Below are 20,269 nucleotides of genomic sequence, written 5' to 3' on the forward strand. Positions count from 1 at the left end.
TTCAGCTGACGACCTCCTCGTCCGACGTTGGCCCGTCTCGGGGCCTCCTCCTCCTCGACGGCCTCCTCCTCGTGAATCTCGTCCCCAGCAGCCATCACCGCGGCGGTGAAGGCCTGCTCTAAAGCCTCCTCGACAGTAGCAGCGTCGATCTCCATGGGAGCTCTCCCGGAAGTAGAAGCCTCATCACCTGCAACATTGACGCAAATTTAGGCCGCGTCACGTGACGACGAGGCTTGGTTAAGGGATTTTCGAGCCTTCAAAGCCCTGAAACCGCTCTTTTCTCGCCATCCTTGGCCATATTCCCCCCAACCCGATCACTCATGTGGTAATTTGGGTCAAGTCAAGCCTAAGTTGAAGCCTAGTTCCGGGTTCGAGTCGAAATTTCGGCAGCGTTTCGTTATAACTGCGATTATACCCCAGAAAAGTGCCCTGAAAAAGCTGTCACAAACCAAAATTTCGAGATGGTAGAAAGTTTACCCATCATTCAAGGATCCCAAATATCAAGTTTCATCGCAAATGGGCATTCCTAAGGCTATTTTCGAAGCGATTTACGATTTAGTTGTAAAACCGTCTCAAATTTCACTCAAAGGCTCAAAACTTGACGAAAATTCGAGACAAATACATGGTTATGTTCCTAATATTACCTACTATCCATTTCTAACGTCAATTTGACAAGGCAAATGCATTTGGGGGAAAAGCCCCAAAATTTCGATCAAATGGGTCATAAACCCTACCTTTTTTCGGCTCAAAATTGGACAAATATGGATGATTAATGCAAGATTGAGACACATACCTCGATTAGTCATGATTAATGCAAGCTTTTGGATCAAACCTTGGTGGAAATGGTGAAGATTTGAGAGAGAAATCGTGTGAATTGTGTTTCGAGCAAATGAAACAATCCCTCTGATTCATCGCGTTTTTACGCAGAAAAACCACTTTGGGGAATAGACGCAGCAGGCGCTGCGCCTCTTCCAAGAGATGCAGTTCTTGCTGCGCCTCTTCCTTTTGTTCCCTCCATACGGATTTTCAAAAATTCGTTATGAATTCGTTATTTGTGGGCCCATCTTTGGTGCGCCTCTTCCCCGATGCTATTTTTATTCTTTTGGTCCGTTTGACGATTTTCTTTCGTTCCGGCCCGTATTTCCAAGCCAGCAGAAGACTGTCACGCGTTATTTATTCTTTCCAAGACCTTTTGCCTGTCGCAATGAGCATTTATTCCTTCATAGAATTCGACACACCTTCATTATGTCTCCACCGAGAGTAAGCGGATATACTTTCCCTCTCATGACAAGAATAATAATTCCCAATCATGTCTCCAGCGAGAGTAAGCGGACGTACTGTCCCTCTCAAGACGTGAGGATTGACATCTACCTAAGCAGATTTCCCCTCAGCAGTTCCCGCCTGTGTCCTGCTACTCGCAATTATTTCTCGAAGACTACCTAAGCAGTTTTTCCCTCAGCAGCTCCCGCCTGTGTCCTGCTACTCACAATATCTCGTGTTTCCCCGCGGAGTTCGGCAAGATGTCGTTCTCCAGAAGTTCCCAAACCTATAGAGTTCCTACACTCAAACCTTGATTACCCCTTAAGTTGAACTTACTTTAGGCCTCCTTCCCGTCGATGCTTTCCTTTAGGGCCCCACACCCTAGCACCAATCCTTGCTTATCTTTTAGGTCTTACCCTTAGCTCCTACGCTTAACCTTAGCTCCTATGCAACTCCGGAAGCATCTCGAGAAGAAGTCTCAGGTATGGTCTCTTCTTATGGCTGGCGAGCCTCCTTACGTAGTCTAATGGACTTTAAACGACCCTCCCCGATAGTCGACAGACTCTAAAATATTCCCGACGACAGGTCCTTGGCTCAGACCCCTTGAGCGCCTCGCGTCGCCATAGTCGTCAGGTTGTAATCTTCGATTGACCTGATGGCTATACTTTGACTTTCGCCTTGTCCAAGCCTCAGTCAAAGTGGGGGCTCTGTAGATAAAAAAGCCGAGATCACTTGATTTTTCGATGCCGTTCCATCTAGCATACTTTCAAAGCCAAAGGAGCAACCCTTGGTTTTGTTCCGAGCAATTTCTTCTTGCATTGACTTCCTTGATTTTCCTCCTCTTGCATACCCCTTATTCTTCTATATACTCTTTATTCCTACATCCTTGGTCATCATTCTTGCCTCCTCTTTATACTAGTCCATCTAATATCATCAATAAGCTTCCAAATATGCACGAAAGACGGGAAATTCCGCCTAATTGTCTTCTTTCCTACAAAACATACGAAATGCACTAGGAAAGTAAAATAGAAAGCATTTGACGGATAAAATGGCTATGGAATGTTTTAATAGTATGCAAAATGGGCTCAATTAAGAGACTAAATGTGCACAAATAATGTTCACATCAAAGCCAAAATTGTTGCTTGCTCATGTGCATTCAGAGTTAATTAGTAGTCCCCATTAAAGCTAACTTATGCCACTTTGATAATTAACTTCAAGGGTCATACTCGTATCATGTCATGTCGTCCATTTTTAATATGAGTAACAAAAAGCCAGTGGATGAATGTATCATTTGCTTAGATAGGGAAATTTAAAGGGATTTAAAAGGGAGTAATATCTTTATTTAATTAATTAGCAAAATAAACCATTTCTATGTGAAGGAAATTATCGTGATATCTATAAATTGATTGATAAGAATAATATCTTATAAAGCAATTGTTTTCCTCCCGGTACATTAGTATAATGAGGATAAAAAAACTACTTAGTATATGAAATGCAAATAGTTGAAAATAGAACTAACAAATTGTAGATACCTCGTTTCTGCACCTCTCGCAAACCACCCGGTGATGATTGGGCCGCATGTTTGGTACGCGGAATGATTTGTGACAATTCGTAAGATTATCGTCAAGTGATTGCTCAAATACTAATGTCTACCTCTTAGTTGTCATCTACGTCCTGATACGGTCGTTTTGACAGTAATTAGATTACATTCGGAGTCCGGGCCTAAAACCGTCTCCATTTTCTGATAACCGTTAAATCCCGAGTCAGAATGTTCTGGAATGTTCCGGATATTTCTATTCCATATTTCATAAATTTATCTTTTAGTAAACAATTTCCCGTAATATTCACATAAGATATTAAGGAAAACCGAATTATTTCCGTCCTACCATAACTCAAACACGGAAATCTTTCTTCCGCAGGAGGAAACCCCTTGGGAACAGACGCAGCAGTCTTGCGCCTCTTCCAAGAGACGCATGGTCGCTGCGCGCTCTTCCCAGCCCTTTCTCGCGTATTTCTCGTATCTTTGTCATATCTTTCCGAGATTCACTTCCAAAGAGTCTCCGAAACCCTAATTCCTTCACGTGATTAGTATAAATAGGAGCCTTCGCTCCTCATATTTCTCACGCGAGTGTCCGCCCTTCTCTTCTCCCTTTGCATTCTAGACTTTGTTCTTACTTTTTGGCGTCTACGTGCTTGAACTTTCGACCACGTAAGCTCGGATCCTTCTGAGTACCAGCCTCCCCGTTTGCATGACCGACCAATTTGACCAACTAAACATCAATCAACTTAATTAATTAATCGTTTTCCTCTTACGAGGGCACTTTCTTTGCATTCGCGTCGAGCATCACTAATCGATATCTTAGTCCTTCTCGTTTCGTCAACATGTAAGTCTGAGGGTGTATAATCGTTATTTATTTATTGTATTTTATTGTATCATCAATTGTAAGGTTTATGTCGAAAATACCATTAAAACCGATTTCTAAAACTATGCTTTAAAACCTCTTTTTACGGATTTCCAGTAGATAACAGTCGAGAAAGGACGCAAAGAATCGCTGCGCCTCTTGAAGGAGCGCGATTCATCTTTGCGCCTCTTCGTGAGGCCGCGAGCTCCTCGCTTCCTTTCTTCTTCGTTCGTCCTCTGTTATTCGTCAAGTTTCTTTCTTTTGTTTCGTTTGTTTGTCAATTCTTCATCACGATAGCATATAATTCATATGTATATTATTAATCATCATCATTAATATGTTTTAATTATTTAAATCCGACTTAAATCCCTAATAATCTCATATTTGCGGGTTTTCGTCATTAAATTCAATTCCGGATTGTAAAGATTCAATTCATCAATATTGGGTTTCTGGAATTCGTCTTTGATATAGTTTTCATCTGTCTTTTATCGTATCTATCATATATTCGTCATTAATCCATCGTATTTAACTTAATTAATTGATTTAATTTGTTTGACTCATTAATATTTTTCACATCTATCATTAATCCATCTTATATTAATTCGTTCAAATCCGTCTTATTCATGTTTTACTGTTTTTACGACCCATTCATATGTTAAATAACCTATTAATCACTTTCATCCGAGTAAATATCACCAATTGATCATTAAATTCACCAATTAACATTAACGGCTTGCGATTACGGCTTCACAGCCAGAACTGAGCCAAGGAACAGACGCAGCGTCTGCTGCGCCTATTCCAAAGGATGCAGCTCTGCTGCGCCTGTTCCTGGCTGAGTTCTGTCCAAAGGGCTCCGTTTCTGCCTTGACCTAGTGTAATTAGTTTACATATTAACTAACTATTAATCGTATTATCGCCTTCTGTTTTGTTCGTTAATTTATTCTTTTATTCGTTTTCTCAAATTATCCGTTTTAAAGGTATTTTCGACATAAATCGCCTAATCCGTTGTAATTAATGTAATTTTCATTATTGTAATTTATAATTATTGTATTTCTTTTATTGCTTGAATGTTTTCACATGTAATTGAGCATTAATTCCTACTTCAACCCAATTGTATGATTAAATTACGTGTCAACCGACTTAGTCAATTCTTCACATGCTAGGATTAAAACTTGGATGTTGCATTGCATGCATATAGCCGACGATATATCAAGTACGAATAACTTCCCTAATCATTAGTAGAGGCCGCTATCGAGGCGGGCAGGATTATGTGTTCGATCAAAAGAGCTTCCTAATACGTACCCTCACCCCTTACTCCAGATATCTGTGAACACCCGTGTTCATTGGCATCCACGAGAGTCATTCTAGACATAGAATGCTAAGGGTAATGATTTCTTAGTGTTCATGTCTTTACTTTGTGTCTAGACATGACACGAGGTATTCGAACGGTTCCAATTTCCCAAAAAAATTGGTGGCGACTCCATACAAAAATGCAAACGCTTGTTCCTCTTTTCCAACCCAAGCGCCCCCGTGGGCGGCCCGCCGTCCACACAAATTCCGACCAAATAAATAAAGAATACTTTACGCTTGCTCTTAACTCTGATCTCTAGGCACAAATTTACCAAAACCTATAAGGCAAAAAAGAAGTGGAATCAAAAAAACAAATTTTTAAAAGAAAGGAAATCAAAATCAAATCAAATACAAACTTAAGAAACGGAAAAAGCACGACAAAGATCAAAAGAGTATGTTAACCAAATAAAGAACAAAGAAGGAAGAATATGGAAAATGAAGACAAATTAAACAAACAAAAGATAATGAATAAAAAAAGGTAGATCCTCTTTCCATTCTTCAATTTCAGCACAAATAACCTGCAAAATAATTAAAAAATAGATTTTAGTTAAAAATTAGACTGAAAAAAAGAAGGAAAAATTCAGTTCAAACTTCATGTCTTCATAATTCATATATATGAGATTAGTCGAGGAAATGAGAGGTAATATTGATTTTGGAATTAAATAACTGTGGACACGGTGGCCCACGGGGGCGCTTGGAAACAAGCGTTTGCATTTGTGGATTCGCCACCAATTTTTATGGAAAATTGGAACCGTTCGAATACCTCGTGTCATGTCAAGACACAAAGTAGTGACATGAACACTAAGAACTCGATACCCTTAGCATTCTATGTCTAGAATGACTCTCGTGGATGTCAATGAACACGGATGTTCACAGAGATCTGGAGTAAGGGGTGAGGGTACGTATTAGGAAGTCCTTTTACTGAACAACTAATTCCGTCTGCCTCGATAGCGGCCTCTACTAATGATTAGGGAAATTATTTATAGTCGATATTTTGTCGATTATATGCATGCAATGCAACATCCAACGAATTAATCCTAACATGTGAATTAAACTAAGTCGGTGATCATGTAATTTAGCATACAATTATGTCGAAGTTGATGTTAAATTAATTACATGTGAAGAGCCAAGTAAATAAACCATACAAAAATAAATAATAGTAAATAAATATCGATAATTAAAATTACAATGAATTACAATGATATAATTGATTTACGTCAAAAATATATTTAAGACGGACGATTTGTGGAAAATAAAGGAAAATAAATAAGGTTAGAAAATATGGACAGATTAAGAGTGATATTACGGCTAATAGTCGATTAATTACACTAGTAAGGACTAAGTCAAAGTAAGAACGGAAATTCAGAGACATAACTGATGCGTGTCTTTTATATGATGTTTTACACCCCATTTTACACGTATTTCAGAGCTCATTTGTGTAGATTATGCTACATTTCTCCCTATTTCCGTCTACTTCCGTATTTTATACATTATTGCAGAAATGTGAAGAATCCAGCGGAAATCAAGCTAAATCCGTCCCCGAGTATCTTGCATTGCATTTGACGTGAAGTATTCACTTAAGGAACGAGCTTGGTGCGCATTTCGAGGCCCAAAAGACAAATCTACGAGTTTATAAAAGGCAAGTAGCAGCTCATCCAGTCGATCGACCAGTCCTAGCAGTCGATCGACCAAATTGCTATTCCAGACGAGAATTAAAAGACCGTGAATCTTGAAGCCCAAAGTTATGTTAGGTTTAGGAAATAAAGCTACGTTAGTTGCTATATAACGTAACCTAGAAACATCAGATTAGTCATCAAGTTTTATCAGTTACATTAGGGTTTATCATTCAGTTCAAATACAATTCTTCATTGTTAGTTTAGTTCTTCAATAAAGTTTACTTTCTTGCAATCGGGTTCGGATCCTTCCTCTGCAATTTCTACTGGTATTCTTTTGCTTCATAATTTCAGTCTTATTATCATTCGTAATATAGAAATTGCTAGGTAGTTTCCCAAAGCAGATATTGTCGTTTATGTTATTTATTTGTTTAATCGACTTTATCATGAATTCCGTAGACTTAATGATGAATCTTATTGTTGTCATCGTCCTTAGCATGAGTAGCTAAGTAGTCTATGCTAGGATGTAGGGGAATTATGGCGTAGGCGGTGTAGTATTAAATTGGACTGAATCGCATGTCAGTCGATCGACTCCCTTATCCAGTCGATCGACTGACCTCGTGAGGTTACCTTTCATTTTAATTGATTTTAATGATGTATTTAATGAGTCGAATGCATGTGACCAGTTAGATGCTTAATTTATGACTGACCCATTAGATCGAAAGATAGGGACAGTTGTTAGACCGACAATTAAAATGACTAAACTGTGCTAAGATCGAGAGATAGGTATAGTTTAGACCGTTAGTCACTTTTCAGGACGAGAGTCAGTATTAGTGATATTAGGGACCTATAGCGAGATCGAAAGATGCTATTTGTTAAGAGTGGACCGAGAGGACTTCTTGTTTCCCGTCTCACTTGTGTTCGATTCAGACCGACTTAATATGCTGCCGCCGAAGCTGTAATGAACCGACCATCCTAGTGCCCCTTCTTTATCTGTTTAATCCGTCTTTTTAGTTTATTGTTTTTATTTACTCTTATCATAGACCAAATCAATCCAACCCCCACAATTGTTACCCTAGACTTTTATTAGACAGCTAGAAATTACGTACCGCCTCCTTGTGGTTCGACCACATTACCACTAGCCTAGGTTAGTTTTAATAGGAAAATATAAATCTTATTTTTGGTACTCACAACGACGGTATCAAATTTTGGCGCCGTTCTTGGGGAGGCAATAGTTCTAATTTTTAGTTGTTTTAATTTAGTCTTTCTTAGTTTAAGGAACATCCGTTCCTTAAACTTTTCTTATATTCTTTCTCGTAGTTTCCTCTTATGCGCGAGTCACGGGGTGGTTAACTAGTATCATTCGATCCCGAGATTGAGAAATCTTTGCGCGAGTTGAGACGATCACAAAGGATATTACCGACGAGGAAGAGCCGAGTACTCGTCAAGCTATTACGAGAACGAGTCACATTCGAGGAAGATCCACATTCCTCACCCGTTTCCACTTCTTGGTACCGAGACAATTACTTCTCCGAAATTCCGATTATGGCCGAGGAAGCAAGTATAGCTAGTCATTCTGAGCCGACAGCTGCAAATTTATATAAGGGGTTCGAATTACCAGGAGATGTCAGGAAGTTCGAACCAAAGCCTTCATACATTAGCATGGTTGAGAGAAACCAGTTTGGGGGAGCTGCAAATGAAGATGCAGCTAAACATATGGAGACATTTATTGACTACTGCTGTTCCATACCCCCACCAGCCGGCGTGACCCAAGACCAGATCAAGGAGACCATGTTCATCTTCTCCCTTCGTGATGCTGCAAGGGAGTGGTATAGAGATTTGGACCGAACCGTTCATGGGATCACCGACAGGAATTCCTTGGCATTGGCATTCTACAAGAAGTACTTTTCTGCTTCAAAGACGATTGCTATTAGAGCTCAAATCACGAGCTTTAAACAAGGGCCGGACGAAAATTTCCACGAAGCATGGGTCCGCTTTAAGAAGCTGGTGCGAACCATACCACACCATGGTTTCGAAAAATGGAGCTTGTGCAATCATTTCTATAATGGGTTGTACGACGATCAGAGGGCTATTTTGGATGCTGCAGCCAATGGCCGATTTGCTGAGAACTTGGGAGCAACCAAGGGGTGGAAGATAATTGACGATCTATCCACCCACAAGGCTGAGTATGGGAATTCCAGAGGGAACCAGAGGAGAGCTGCTGAATCTTCCTCTGTTGCTGCGCTTGAAGCTCTTACTGCGAGATTTGACAAGTATGAACTAGGAGGAGCTTCAAAAGGGGGTATTTACCAAGTAAATGCTGTGTCAGACGGTCCTTTCGTCTGTAGAAGGTGTGGAGCTGAGGGGCATGTTTCAGAAAATTGCCCTAGTCCTTTCGAGTCTTGTGCTGCCTTTCAACATTATAGGCAGACTAACACCTACTATGAGCCGAATACCCATCCAAACTTGAGTTGGAGGAGCCCAAATGTCCTGAATCCAACTCAACCTCCGCCGCAGCAGCAACCTTATGTACCTCCTCATCAAAAGCAACAACAATATCAGAAACCTCCCTATGTGCCGCAGCAGCAACAATCGCAGAATTCTGAATTTTCCGAGCTTAAGAACTTGTTGCTAAAGGAGTCCCAAGCTAGAGAGGCCGAGATGAAGTTGCTAGAAAGCCAAATTGCTCAATTGGCTAGCAAAAGTAACACTCGAGCTCCAGGACACTTACCGACTCAAACTAACCAAAAGGAGACCTTAAATGCCATCACTTTGAGGAGTGGGTCCACCCTTGAGGGACCTGCCATGGTCGAAGACGCTGCTGGAAAAGATGAGCCGAAAACAAGTCAAAAGAAAGCTTCAACGAACAAAAGCAAGAAAAAGGTGTCTACCAGGTATATCAGTCGATCGACTGATATACCCGGTCGATCGACTGATGTGCGCACTACAGAGCTTCGAATCGTTCATCTCGCCGATCGATCGAGCAAGGTGGTCGATCGACCGAGGTCACTGCTGATGTCGAGGAATTTCGTCCTTTAATGCCCAATAATCTGAGAGACCATCTATTTCGGGGTACCACAGTCCCGAAAATATTGGGGCAAGACCCGAGTGCTGATGGGTCAGTCCCGGTTCCGAAGTTCGACCCAATGTCGGTCAATGGTTCTCATTTGAGACGATCTGAGGAAGGGTCAAGCTTCAACAAGGAAAAGGTGGTGGATTTTCAGCCTAAGTCCACGGATACCGGCACGCGCGATTTAGAGGAGAGGGCTAAGGTACTTCTTACAGCCCCATATCCGGAGAGACTCGTGCCGACAAAGGAACAGGTATCTTTCAGTAAATTTGAAAAAGTTATTCGTAGTCTGAATGTACAAGTACCCTTCCTTGAGTTGGTCAATCAAGTGCCTGCATATACTAAATTCATGAAACAATTATTGTCAAAGAAAAAGTCACTTGAAACAGTGCACACTGTAGCACTCACTGAGGAGTCATGCTCCTATTTATTTCACACTGCACCCCATAAGCTAGAGGACCCGGGTAGCTTTCCTGTTCCTTGCAATATAGGTACCTTCTCTATTGAGAAGGCATTATGTGACCTAGGAGCCAGTATAAGTGTCATGCCCTTGAGTCTAGCTAGGAAGCTTAAGTTGACCAGGTTTTCTATTACTGATATGACAGTACAGATGGCTGACCGATCTGCGGTCCAGCCAATAGGGGTCTTAGAGGACATTCCAGTCCAAATAGGGAAGTTTTTCTTCCCCATTGACTTCGTTGTACTTGACATGCCTGAGGATGCCCATATACCTATCATTCTGGGTAGGCCATTTCTGCACACTGCTGGTGCAGTCATAGATGTCGGTCTAGGAACCTTGACTTTCAAAGTGGGAAAGCACTCTATTGTCTTTGCCCAACCTGCTAAGAAAAAGGACCCCATGTGGCCTGTGACTTGTAATACGGTTTCTGAAAAGAAATCATACTTTGTGCTTCTTGAATTGCTTGTCTCTATTACTACTCCTGTGTTAACACCTCCGCCCCAGAATGGGAGCAAAAAGGAGGAAGATTCTGTTGTTTTAGACATTGCAGGAGCTGGTTTGGGGAAGGGAGAGCCACTTGTTGCTCCCGCTGCAAAGAAGCCGATCATTCAAAGAGGAGGTCTTGGTTGCCTGAGCTATGGAATTGATGAGGTAGTTGATGACGAGCCGGTCAAAGCCAGAGAGTCTGATTTGGATTCTGACAAGCCCGAAGAGATCATTGACTGGGGAGAAGATGAGAGTATTGACCCGTTGAGTTCAGCGGACAGGGAAGCTGAGAAGAGTGCGGCTGAAAAGATAAGCACCGTTGAGGCTACCTCTAGTAGCCAGAAGCCGACAAAGTGGGCCATACCGTGGCCATTCTTGATCAACTATTAGTTGATCGAGCTCTTTATAAACTTCATTTTATTTGCTTTTGTTAGACACTTTTTATTGCTTTTGTGTGCGCGAAACTTCGCATTTTATTTCGCTTGCTTAGGATTTTATATGCTTTAGACTTTGCTTTGGGTTTTTGCGCAATTTTGGACGCGTATTACTGTGCATTTGCAGGTTTTTAGACCTCATTGGCTCAAGTTATTGAGCAAATACGAAGAAATAAGGAGTACATCAGTATTTTCAGTCGATCGACTGATATACCCGGTCGATCGACTGAGTTGCATCTTCCAGGAGCTATTGTTCCTGACACATTGGTCGATCGACTGCCCCTCTTAGTCGATCGACCGAGGACGCTGCTGTACCTGTTCACGACCCCTCCCCTGTTGTGTTTGGTTGATATGCGGACTTAAGGGAGCTTTCTACTCCACCTTACTTTCCGTCAAAATCATTTATTTCTTCTATTTTCTCAATTGTGCACATATTTGCCGCTTCAAACTTGCTTTCTCGCAGTCTTATGCATGGGTTTTATTTGTCTTTCAGGTACCTTTTTAGTAGCACTGCTGGCTACTGAAACCTTCTAGCTCACGCTGGTTTGGGGAGGTTTCCTTTGTTGCGCTTAAAGTCTTGTGAGTTCCCAAGTATTTACTTCATGTCATTATATTTCATTCATTTCTCGCAATTCCCGTTTTCCTTTTTTCTTCATTACATAATTTTGCACAATGGGGACATTGTGCGATTTGGTTTGGGGAAGGGTTTTGCGTCGCATATCATTTGCTTGCATTCACGTTTACATTTTGTTTTGCATTGTTTATTTCTTTATATATACAAAAATCCAAAAAAATTGAAAAATTTCAAAAATTTCCATAAAATGCACGTTTATTTTAGCATATAGGTCGAGTCGGAACGGTAGTATTTCAATGATGACATTGCATTTTCACCTGTTTTGCCTGAGCCTTGCTTGATTAACATGTTATTAGTAGAATCGTATAAGTGCATATCTACGAGTTTTCGTTGCATTTCTTGCTGAACTTGAGACTTGACTTTGAAAATTGGCAAACTACTTATATTTTCTGAGGTTTAGAGCCTATAACTGGTGACATCTATGACCAGTTTATCTAGGAATGTGAGTAGTTACTCCTTATGAGGCATGTTTCATAAATGTGCATAAATATGAACTTAATCTGCTTAATACCTGTATGCATTCGGTCTGTGGTTAGTTGACACATGTGGTAGAGGTTTCCCTTTTCTCGTTTCACCCATAAGCTCCACACTGCCAAAAATATCATTTTTGTCCTAATTACTACATCATACATTCAGCCTGTCCTTTATCAAGCTAGTAGTCTGTGTTCTTGGGGTTGTTACTCATTTTTGGTGGTATATGCTCTGTTGAGACGTTATTGGGAAGATGAAATGAAGGAAGGAAAGAAAAGAAAAAAAAAGATGAAAAATGATTCGAAAAGAAAAAAAAAAAGAGTTCTGCACTGTTTGACGCAGTCGATCGACTGCCACCATTGGTCGATCGACTGGGGTTCCGAGAAGAAGAAAAGAAATCAATTCGCATGATTCTAGTCTTTACTATTTGGCGATTTTCGCTCCCATATTCCATTTATATTTTATGGGGAGTTAGTTGATTACTTTTAGACCGGAGATTGTGAGTTTTGTGCTTGCTATAGCACCGTTTCGATTGATTATGAGCAAGAAGTTGGATGTTGTCGTATGGTCCCGTTTTGGTACTAGCTTGATCACATGTACCTCCACTTTACCATAAATGTTTTGCCTTTTCTTAACCATACCTCACATATCCCATATATACCTCGGCATGTGTCATGGTCTTTCGTTGGTTGGAATGCGTATGTACGGTTGTAGAGATTACTTTCATATTAGACTGCATGCATGTTCTTATAGGTCATAGTTAGGTGAGAGTCTTTACAAAATGAATTCTTTCTATCCTCTTATATATTCACCTGTGCTTATTAAGTGATACGAGTGACCCGTGAGAGCCCGATTTGATAAAGTCTCTACAGTTAACGGTTCAGCAATATTTCTAACGACCCCATAACTCGCGTGCATGATTCATTTGCTAATTGATTGTTAGTTATTGCATTAAATTGGTTTAGGTTTTACATGTTGCATTTCGCTCTGAGATTGAACTCGTTCCATTAGGTAATTAGATCGAGTCTAGTTCTTGCTTGGGGACAAGCAAGGGTTTGGTTTGGGGAAGTTTGATGCGTGTCTTTTATATGATGTTTTACATCCCATTTTACACGCATTTCAGAGCTCTTTGTGTAGATTATGCTACATTTATCCCTATTTCCGTTTACTTCCGTATTTTGTACATTATTGTAGAAATGTGAAGAATCCAGCGGAAATCAAGCTAAATCCGTCCCCGAGTATCTTGCATTGCATTTGACGTGAATTATTCACTTAAGGAACGAGCTTGGTGCGCATTTCGAGGCCCAAAAGACAAATCTACGAGTTTATAAAAGGCAAGTAGCAGCTCATCCAGTCGATCGACCACTACCTTCAGTCGATCGACCAACCATCGGGTTCTAGAAGCTACTGTTTACTGAAGACCAGTCGATCGACCAGTCCTAGCAGTCGATCGACCAAATTGCTATTCCAGACGAGAATTAAAAGACCGTGAATCTTGAAGCCCAAAGTTATGTTAGGTTTAGGAAATAAAGCTACGTTAGTTGCTATATAACGTAACCTAGAAACATCAGATTAGTCATCAAGTTTTATCAGTTACATTAGGGTTTATCATTCAGTTCAAATACAATTCTTCATTGTTAGTTTAGTTCTTCAATAAAGTTTACTTTCTTGCAATCGGGTTCGGATCCTTCCTCTGCAATTTCTACTGGTATTCTTTTGCTTCATAATTTCAGTCTTATTATCATTCGTAATATAGAAATTGCTAGGTAGTTTCCCAAAGCCGATATTGTCGTTTATGTTATTTATTTGTTTAATCGCTTTTATCATGAATTCCGTAGACTTAATGATGAATCTTATTGTTGTTATCGTCCTTAGCATGAGTAGCTAAATAGTCTGTGCTAGGATGTAGGGGAATTATGGCGTAGGCGGTGTAGTATTAAATTGGACTGAATCGCATGTCAGTCGATCGACTCCCTTATCCGGTCGATCGACTGACCTCGTGAGGTTACCTTTCGTTTTAATTGATTTTAATGATGTATTTAATGAGTCGAATGCATGCGACCAGTTAGATGCTTAATTTATGACTGACCCATTAGATCGAAAGATAGGGACAGTTGTTAGACCGACAATTAAAATGACTAAACTGTGCTAAGATCGAGAGATAGGTATAGTTTAGACCGTTAGTCACTTTTCAGGACGAGAGTCAGTATTAGTGATATTAGGGACCTATAGCGAGATCGAAAGATGCTATTTGTTAAGAGTGGACCGAGAGGACTTCTTGTTTCCCGCCTCACTTGTGTTCGATTCAGACCGACTTAATATGCTGCCGCCGAAGCTGTAATGAACCGACCATCCTAGTGCCCCTTCTTTATCTGTTTAATCCGTCTTTTTAGTTTATTGTTTTTATTTACTCTTAGTCATAGACCAAATCAATCCAACCCCCACAATTGTTACCCTAGACTTTTATTAGACAGCTAGAAATTACGTCTGCCTCCTTGTGGTTCGACCCTGTTACCACTAGCCTAGGTTAGTTTTAATAGGAAAATATAAATCTTATTTTTGGTACTCACAACAACGGGTATCAATAACTCATCCCGGAACAGGCGCATCATTTGCCGCGTCCCTTGGAAGAGGCGCAGCAATCATTGCGTTTGTTCCTGAGGTGAGTTCTGGCTGTGAAGTCAGAACTGCGGGTCTGTTAATGTTCGTTGGTGTGTTTAATGGTTGATTATCGATTTTCGACTCAAATGAAAGTGATTTAGCAGATTAATTACATACAGAACTGTCATAAAAGCGATAAACACGAATTAAGACGGATTAAAACTAATTAAACGAGTTAAGAACAGGTTAAAACGAGCTAGATCTAATTAGGTTTATATACGAGCGCGGAAAACGATTTGGAAGGACATGATAAACTGATGAAAACATGTACAAAAGTTGAATTCCAGAAACTTGATATGAACGAATCGAGTCTCTAAGAATCCGGGTTTGGTTTGATGGCGAAAACCAGCGAATATAGATTATTAGGGGTTTAAGCCGTAAAATAAGACAATAATTAGAAGAAAAATATTAAAATCTTATCTTATGTATGAAGAAAAGAAAGGAAAATAAGAAAGTAAAACAAAAGAGACAAAACAACGGAAAACCGAGGAGGAAGAAGAAGAGCAGGAACTACGGCAGCCTCTGGAAGAGGCGCAGCAGATGCTGCGACTTTTCGAAGAGGCGCAGCAATTGCTGCGTTTCTTCTCGACGTCTGGTTACTGCTGATCCGCAAAGACAGTTCAATAAAAGGGTTTTAGAAGTCGGTTTCAAACATACTTTTTACGTGAATCTTACATTAATTGGTACAAAAAATAAAATACAATAAAAAAAGTGGGATTTACATCCTCGGACTTACATGTTTGATGGAACGAGATTAACTAAGTTAACGTTTAGTTATTGCTCAACTCGAATGTATGTAGAAAGTGCCCTCGTTAGAGGATTCAGATTAAGTTGATTGATGTGTAGTGGTCAAATTGGTCGGTCATGTAACGTGACTGGTACTCAGAATGATCTGAGCTTACGTGGTCAATTGATCAAGAACGTAGACGTCAAAATCTTAGAGCACAGTCTTAGAATGCAAAGAAAAAAGGCGGACACTCGCGTGAAAAATATGTGGAACAAAGGTCCCTATTTATACTAAAAAATATGGAGAGTTATGGAATGACTCAAACTTTGGAAATAAATCACGGAAAAGTCTGAAAACAAGCAGAAATGAGCCGGGGAAGAGTCTCGGCATCTGCTTCGATCCTTCGAAGAGGCGCAGCACCTGCTGCGCCATTTTCCCAGAGGTTTCCTCCTGCGGAAGAAAGAATTCCGCGTTTCTTTTAGGGAATTGCGGTGGATCTCTACTTCCTTATTTCTTAAAATAAGATTTTCGGGATATATTTTACCAAAATATATAAAATCAATTTATGGAATAAATATCCGGAATATTCTAGAGCAATCCGACTCGGCGTTTTAAACGGTTTATTAGAAAATGAAGCGGTTTTTGACCCGGACTCCAAATGAACTATAATTACTTTCAAAACGACCGTATCGGAGCGTAGATGACGACCAAGGGGTAGACACAAGTATTTGAGGTATCACTTGATGATAAACTTACAAACTGTCATAAATCGTTCCGCGTACCAAACATGCGGCCCAATCATCACTGGGTGGTTGGCGGGAGGTGCAGGAATGAGGTATCTACAGAGCCCCCACTTTAACTGAGGCTTGGACAAGGCGAAATTCAAAGTATAGACATCAAGTCAATCGAAGATTACAACCTGGCGACTATGGGACGCGAGGCAGCTCAAGAGGTCTGAGCCAAGGACCTGTCGTCGGGAACATTTTAGAGTCTGTCGACTATCGGGGCATTTAAATTCCATTAGACTACGTACGGAGGCTCGCCAGCCATAAGAAGAAATCGTACCTGAGACTTATTTCTCGGAACACATAAAATTGAGGATAGCAGGACATCGGTAGAAACTGCTGGGGAATTTGCTTGCGTCAGTCTCAAGCAAACTCTCGTCGGGGAATATGTTGATGATTCTATCTGGATTGAATTATTCTGGGAATCTGCTTGTGTCTGCTTCCAAACAAACTCCATCTCTGAAGAAATAAAATCGGCTGTCATGAACTCTCGACGGGAAAAATAACAAAATATCGATGAAGGTGTGTCTCAACACCTCGGGAAATCTGCTCATTGAAGTCTTGATGAAAGATCCTTGATGGGAGATAAAATAATTCAACGGCTTCGCGGTCTGCTTTAGAAGAATATACGAACTGATAAAATACTGCGACGGCTTCGCATTCTGGTTTGGAGAAAATACGGTCCGAACAAAATAAATGCCCAACAGACCAAACATAAGATATAAGGTGTCTGAGAAGAGGCGCATAAAAAATGGGCCCACACATAACGAACTTTTGAAAATTGAGCTGGAAGGGAGCTGGGGAAGAGGCGCAGCAACTGCTGCGTCCTTTCCTGGGCTCGTCCCTGTTTGAGTAAAAACGCGATTCATCTTTCTCTCTAATTCCGACCAAATTTCGCCAAAAACTTGATCAATTCTCGCCATTAATCATGACTAATAGAGGTATATATATCACATTCTTGCTTTTAATTCTTGTTTTTGATCGATTATAGCCGAAAAATTAGGGTTTCCCCTCCCCTTTATGTCGAAAATTTGGGGGTTTTGCCCTTAATGGATTTGCTTGATAAAATTGACATTAGAAATGGATAATTGGAAATGTTAGGAATATAACCATGTATTCTTTTTGAATTTTCGTCAAGCATTGAGCATTTGAGCGAAATTGAGACGGTTTCTCAGTTGTTTCGAAAATTGCTTCGAAACTGACCTTAGGATTGTCCATTTTTGATGAAATTTGGTTTTTTGGAACCCTTGTGTAATGGGTAAACTTCCTACCATATCGTATTTTTGATTTGTGACAGCTTTTTCAGGACACTTTTCTAGGGCATAATCGCCATTATAGCAAAATGCTGCCGAAATTTCGACTCAAATCCGTAACTAGGCTTGAACATATACTTGACTTGACCCAATATTCCACATGAGTAGCCGAGTTTCGAAAGAAATGGCCAAAGATGGCGAGAAAAGGCCATTTTAGGGGCTTAAAAAAGGCTTGAAACAACCTCACCGAGGCTTGTCGTCATTTGACGCGGCCTAATTTACTTTAATTTTGCAGGTGACGTTTCTTCTACGTCGGGGAGGGATCCCATGGACGTGGAATCCTTCTTTCGCTCTCGTAGGGGGTGAGAGAGAGGAGGCTATTAAGGAGGAGGAGGTCCCTAGACGGGCCAACGTGGTATGTGGTGGTCTCCAGCTAGTGGATCCACCCGAGTGGGCTGAGAAATGGGATGGTAGACATCTCATTTGGGGAGCAGAGAGCCACCTGTCTTACAGGACGATGAGGAGTTTGGTAAGTCTCGAACTTGTCATTATCTTATTACGTTTCCTTATTCACTTGTCGTTTCACTTTGCATTAGTCTTGTGCTAAAGATAGCATTTGACCTGGATTGATATAGGATGCCGGGAACTTGAGGTCCTTTTCCGGCTATACGACAAAGATGGAGGCCTACGAGAGACTGACGGAGGAGGAGAAGGCCATCATCAAGCTGGGAGCCTTCGGAGCTTTGTTGAGAGCGTAAAGGGCGATCAAGGAAAAGAAGATTAGGGCTAACCTTTTCCTGATTCGAGCTTTCCTTGATCGGTAATGGGATATGACCTCGACCTTTCAAATGCCTTTTGGAGAGGTCGGGGTCACTCTGGAGGACTACGGCATGATCTCTGGTCTATCGTGTGGAGAGGAGCCCTTGGTGTGGCCGTTGACGGCCATGAGAGTAGACTCGGTCGAGACGAGGGAGTTGATAGGCTGGAACCTGGCGACGAGTGTCGCCAGCGTTCCCGGGTTGGTGCCGAGTTCTTACGTCAGGGACTACTTCGCAGGTAGGACCCCGGCGAGGGTGAGGATGGATGGGAGGATGGTGCCTCCACCTCCTTGCACTGCTGAGCAGAGGGTTCTTCTGTGGCTGTGGTGGTTCTTGTCTTTGATTTACCTCGGAGACAAGGGAGAGAGGCTGTCGACGAAGCTTCTTCCTTTCCTGTCTGACTTGAGTAGCCTAGGTCGGTGGGACTGAGTTACTCCTGGCTTTGCGGTCCTCAATCGCTACATGAGGGCCATGGTTTGTCCCGAGCTGATGGAGAAGGGGACTTCTCCTGCTACTGTCGGTCCTGGACTGTTGTTGGAGGTATGAACCTTTCTTTTGCATTTATGAAAGATCATTACTTATTTCTTTATTTCCACTGAATCATGAAAGATCATTATCATAGAAAAATAAACAATTGTCTTGTTTGCAGGCGTGGGTGTACTCCTACTTTCCCAGCTTCGCCCCCAGGAGGACGGAGCCTGAGCCGAGAGCGTACCCGTCGTGAGAGACTGGGTATTGTGCCGTAGGAAGAGACAACGCTCTTCTTACCATGTTTGTCGACGGGGCGTGAGTGCCCTGAAGCGGGATGATGTGAGTATCTTTGATCCATGTTTGATTATTTCTTTCCGTTTTTATTTAGAAGTGATCATAAGAATGACCCCCTTTCCCGCTTAGAGCCGATCATAGGAATGACTCCTCATTTGCTTGTTTTAGTGGGTGCCCAGACCTTGGGAGGACTACCCTGACGCTCCAGCTTTCGTGGCTGAGGTCCTTCGTCCAAGGAGCTCGAGTCGGTTGTTGCTGAGGACGCTCATGGGACCTGTGTGGTACTTGGGAGAGCGTTTGACTCGGCAGTGCTCTCGTGACACTTTTGCGGTTCCCACCAATCCTCCACGGACGATGTTTAGGAAGCCTTCTGACACCAAGAGAGAGACTGACTTGGCTGACACGAGCGGTGACGCCCTTCTCGTCCCTGGCGAGGAGTACTCTGAGTTCGTTCCCCAGAAGTTGGCCTTTTGGCCGATTGTGGTTAGTATCTCGCTTTTCTTGTTTTGACTTGTCGAATGACGAATGATCGTCAAATAAATAAAACTTTTTGAAACTCGTAGGAGATCGAGGTGGCAAGCATCGAGCCCCCAGCGTACCCAGAGACACTTGAGTACACCGACGCGGTGGGGATGACGACGATCTCGGAGATCCGTGACTTCGGCGAGGAGGTGACGGATGTTGGCCTGGAGGAGTGGTAGCACTTAGTGAGGAGGGTAAGGCCCCAGCTTCGGCTGTCTTTTGCTGTCTTTATTGCATAAGAATGCATTCGTTCTTTTCTGAAAACCTTTTGTTATTCAAATGCAGGTGGCACCGTCTCAGCATATGGCGCTGTGGAGAATGGCCAACCGGCTTCGAGCCACGGCCATCGAGGCACTTGCAGGTGGCCGGGGACTACATGTATGAACCTTTCATTCTCTTTATTTCATTTTGAATTTTGTTGCAATTTCTCGTGTTTTTTTTTGAAATGGTCAAATGAAATGATTGAAATGAGGCATTTCTTTATCATTTGCAGAGAGAGTGTGACCTGGAGCGCGAGCTGGCGCAGTCCTAGGAGGAAACAGCTCGCCTGTTGAGGGA

This window comes from Silene latifolia, chromosome 7 (genome assembly GCF_048544455.1).
Source record: "Silene latifolia isolate original U9 population chromosome 7, ASM4854445v1, whole genome shotgun sequence".
Classification (NCBI taxonomy): Eukaryota; Viridiplantae; Streptophyta; class Magnoliopsida; order Caryophyllales; family Caryophyllaceae; genus Silene; species Silene latifolia.